We start from the raw sequence: 5,060 nt of genomic DNA, 5'->3' as shown, positions 1-5,060 counted from the left end.
GTTTCGTCTGGAACAATAGTTTCAAGGTTTGGATCTAAATTTTAAACTACCAAACTGTTGATATTACTATTTCATTTCTTTATTTAGTATTATTTTTTTATACAAATTTTGGGCTTTACAAATCCTACCCCCTTAACAGAAATCTTGTCCTCGAGATTTGTAAGAAAATGGTGCATAACCATATTGTCTCATAACATATGCACAAACAAAAATCTCAGCATGATGTATAATTTATTAGCAACGCATGGGGTCAAATAAACCTTATTATTATTCCTCCTAAAATAGTACCATACCATCTACTCACTATAGTAATATCTAGATCTTACAAATAGTAGCAATTTATATATGTTTATGTAGCTTGGTGGAGCTGGTGGTGGGCATAGTGGGTGATTAGGAGAGCATATGTATCCAGCTACTTATTATGTGGAAAAATAGATGGATAGGTTAGGGCAAGAATAAATAGCGGTAAGGAAGATTATGGCAAGGAAAAGACTTGATCCAAAAAGTTTAAGTCTTGATTCATCTCGAGATTCGCTTTGACTGTTATATCCATCCTTGTTGATGTTGATCTTTCCTTCCTGGTCTCATTAATTCGAAGTTAATGTATATCATCGGAGTTGGGAAATATGGTTAAGATAGTTATGGGTGAGGTAGAGTACATGATGTAGATCAAAAGTTTGTTTGACGCTAGATGGAGATAGGCAGATTATGCAATCCATCATGACTCTATGGTTGGGATAGGTCTTCTGCTCATGGTTAAGTTGGTCTAATGTGTTAAGTTAGGTTAACATCTGGCTAGTAGGGTCTAATCTATTTTATCAGTATTATCTAACATGTTTGTCCATTAGAGTAGATCTAATCAAATTAGATGAGATCAGAATTAAATTGGTGTAACCAGATTAGACTCGATAGGGATATACTAAATTTATTTTGGAATAGATCATGTTTGTTATACCATTGTGAGATAAGCAAAGTGGTGAGGATAAGATAGAATTTTTTAAGGTAAGATGGATCCATTAAGATAAGAGAATCTTTTAAGATAACATGGACCTATTAGGCTTGATATATTCTAGTGGTGGTATTCTTAATTTGTACAGTCATCTTATGATTCTTATTTATTTATATTTATGTCTATATGTATATGCAGATGTAATTGTGGACATTACTCCACAACTCATCACACTCAATCAAAGATCCAAATCAGACATGTATCATAAGAACAAACATTCAAGTTCATAGATATCTATAAAAATAGTTTTTTTTGTTCCTAAGAGTAGGTCTCCTATTCCTAAAAGTCACTTTAGGCACTGGATTTCAAAGTGTGAAATCCACATTTGTCTTTAGAAAGAAAGATAAGAATAATCAGAGTAAGCGGAATTAGATGAGAAAAGATTAAGGGAAGTTTAGAAAGAATCAGAGTAGCAGAGGTAAGTAGACAATGGTTGTCCAGTTCTATCTAGGTTTCGTCCTACAGTCAACATTCCTCTGATACCACTTCTGTCACACCCGGGTTTCGGGGCACCAAGACCCGGGCACGAACATAAACATCAGGTATGCTGGGACCAAGTCTCACACATATGATGAATCATGGCACAGGATCGAATGTCACATCTTTACTACATAACAGGAGTTCTATACAAAATAAATAAATAATTACATTATATGGAGACAACGGTCCAGCAACCCAAAGTTGACTAGGAGACGACGACCTAGATCTCTCACGAACTCGTCGCAGCATCCTCCATGCGCCTCATCCTGCGGTACCTGTTCTTGACCTGTGGGGGGGGTGTGAGACAGCAAGAGTGAGCTCACATACGTTCATCGCTCAACAAGTTGTGGGGAATAATGTGCATGAAGTCGCCAAAGGTGGGAGCTCACGTGAAGTGTAAGGCTTACCAAAGAGGATGGTTAGAGCTGAGCATTGCTTTTAAAGTTGATCAAAATTTTATTAGCAGTTACTAAGTATAAGTAAATACCAACCCAATTAAGTAGTAGAACAAAAGTAACAACCTCACATGCGATGCAATGCATATGACAAATTGAATTTAGTTCCATAATTTAACCATGTGAGGGTCCGAGCTGCTCATGACCGTGAGCACGGCTAGTATACCAGTTTTACACTCTGCAGAGGTTGCGCATCTTTACCCACAAGTCATGTTACCCATCTGCCAAGGGATCGCGACTTCCCATACACCTCTACCGAGGAGGAGAGGCAGGGTAACACTACGAGGCCTTTACAAAGTTCCACTAGCTTCAGAAAACCCGCTACAGTTTATAGGAAGCTCCAATGCAGGGTTCTTGCCTGACCGCCATCGCAGCAAAATCAACCAAGGACCTCCCTACACTGACCACTCCCCTACTGCCCTTGCCCCTTTCGGGTAAGGTAGTCCTCCACTAGCTTTCCTAATTAGTCAGCCAAGGGCATCCATAAACCCTTGTGGTAGCACTGTTTTCCCGGGTGGTCGCTCCATGTTCCAATTAACATAATGATCTTATCATGAACAGTGATAATAAACAGGTAATAGAAGTGTGATCATGAATAATATATCTTCATACCCAAAACCACATAAAGCACTAGAAAGTACTACCCAAAAAGTTCAGTGGTAAATAAGGTATAAAGATAATCAAACTAGGGTAACCTATTGGGTCCCATCAAAATTAACCTATGCAGATCATTATGATTAATCAGAACATGAGTAGGTAAAAAGAAGTGATCAAGGGCACAACTTGCCTGGGACTTGAGATTCCAGGTACCAGGATGATCTTCAGGTGACTCGTAACCTCACGCTAGTCGTAGCATTACAAACAAACAGTGTATAGGCAAAATTAACATTACACCAAACATATATGCAAAATACATAATAATGATCTACATATTGAAATAAGATCACAGGAACAGGAATTATTAATTTTGGAGTTAGAGATTTTAAGTTATGGATTTTCCAATGTTTTATGTGCTTAATACAAGATTAAGTACTAGAATAATTCTAATGTGTCTTTCATGCCAAAACTGTGGCCCAAATGGATATACAATAATATTACAAAAATTTAGGAACTGAAATTGACTAATTTGGAGTTCATATGGATTTTCTACAAATTAAACAAGTTTCTGCAACTAAATATGTACTAAAAACTACTTTCTAAATAATTTTCCTGGTTTTATAATTCTCTGGAGTGGGCCTCAAATTCCAGAAAGCGCAGGGGCTCAATCGTAAAAGAAACCGACACACAAAGCACTATACAGGGTGGATTGCGGGTTGATATCAACAAACTGTAGGGACTCATAAGAAAATGTGTCAGGCCGAAAGGGTATTAGAAGCCCACAGCCGCCCGATTAGAAACCGACGGTCCAGATTACATCTGCGCTTCCCCCGAACTAGTACGGAGCAGGATCCGCACGATTCAAGATCAACGACCAAGGTTTAATGAAGTTCAGATCCGATTCCCCACCATCGGATCGCCAATCGACGGTCATGGGTGGACGCGATCAAATCAGCATCCCGATCTAATCTGATCCGCACGCGCCAGATCCAACGGTCCGAATCCTATCTAATCAAACCGGTATGCGGCATCTAATCTGGGCCGTTCAACTACGAACCAGCGTCCGAGATCCGTTTGCCCCAGCTGACCGGACACCAGCGGCGGAGCGGTGTCCCCGCGGCGGTGCGCCATGGCCGGAACTCCAAATCGGCCCTTGGTGCACGATTCCACTGAAAGCTAGGTGCTACACGAAGCCTATACGCTGGCGAATACGATAAGGACGTTCTTACCGGCTCTTCGAGGTTGTAGTGGTGATGTCTACGAAGAGCAGCGGACGGCGGCGATGTCCAGACTCCGACGAGGAATTCCTGCGTCGACGCCACCCAATCGCGCCCGACGTGGCCATGAACTTCTTCCTGGGGACCAGTCTACTTTCCTGGACCGCACACCAAGCCCAGAGCAGTGCCGCTGGTGAGCTGTCCACGCGCGGCCTGTTTCTTCATCCGCGGACATGGTGGCGGCAATCTTCTCCCATGCCCTCTCTCTGTTTCCGGGTGCAGCATCTGGTTGTTTGATGGTTTGGACGGATCGGCCACGAGAGCCCGGTTTTATATTCGCAAGGGAGTGGAGTCAATCACGCAACTACCGGCGAACTTTTCGCAGGCGGATTCGGAGAAATTCAAAGCGGCAGCATCAGGTTGAGTTGAACCGAGCTCGGAGGTGAACCTGACCACTAGGGCCCACATGACAGAGGGAGCCAGGGAGGAATCCCGCGCACGTGAGTGCGACGCCGACCGAAGCAAGCGGGGCGGTGGGATCCGGTCAAGCCCGGAGCTTCCACGCGTGAGATCCGCGGCTAGTTGGGGAAGACGCCTGCTGCTGGGGCCCGCGCGTCAACGACGGTGCGTGCGCGAGGGTTGTCTGACAAGAGGGGCCCCGCATGTGTGCATCCGCTGTCAAAGGCGCATGCGCGGCATCCGACCAAGCGGTGGAGCACCTGCAAATCGGGGCCCATTGGCCAGGGCGAGTGAGACGGTGTGTGTGGCTGGCGAAGTGGGGCTCACACGCCAGTGACTAGCGAAGTGGCTACGCGCAGAAGGAATCCCCTGGTGGGCCGAATTGGTGCGGTAAGGGCCCAGGTAAGCTTTCTTGTTTTTCTTTTGATTTCTATTTCATTTTAAATTCAAATCTAATTTGAGCTTCACATATTTCAATGCACACGTTAAAATACAACATTATACAAAATATATATTTTGTTTTACTATTATTATTATATTCTCTTAAGCAAATGCTCAAAAACATGTAATAAGGAATAATTCACATTATATTCATTTTAGGAATATATCATTTTTTTTGAATGTGTGCTCGAATAAAAAGTTATTCAAACAAATATTGTTTATATAGTTAGGATAATTTTGATATAAAATCTTCACCATGATTTATTTTTGATTCGAGATTTGTTTTTAAGGAGTGCTCTAGTTATAAATCTGCAATAGATAGATTGAAAGTGCTTCCTTTAATTATTGTTCATAGTTTCGTCTGGAACTATAGTTTCAAGGTTTGGATCTAAATTTTAAACT

The sequence above is a fragment of the Zea mays genome, chromosome 5 (genome assembly GCF_902167145.1).
Source record: "Zea mays cultivar B73 chromosome 5, Zm-B73-REFERENCE-NAM-5.0, whole genome shotgun sequence".
Classification (NCBI taxonomy): Eukaryota; Viridiplantae; Streptophyta; class Magnoliopsida; order Poales; family Poaceae; genus Zea; species Zea mays.
The sequence above is the reverse complement of the archived record's forward strand: the minus strand, read 5'-3'. Positions refer to the sequence as shown.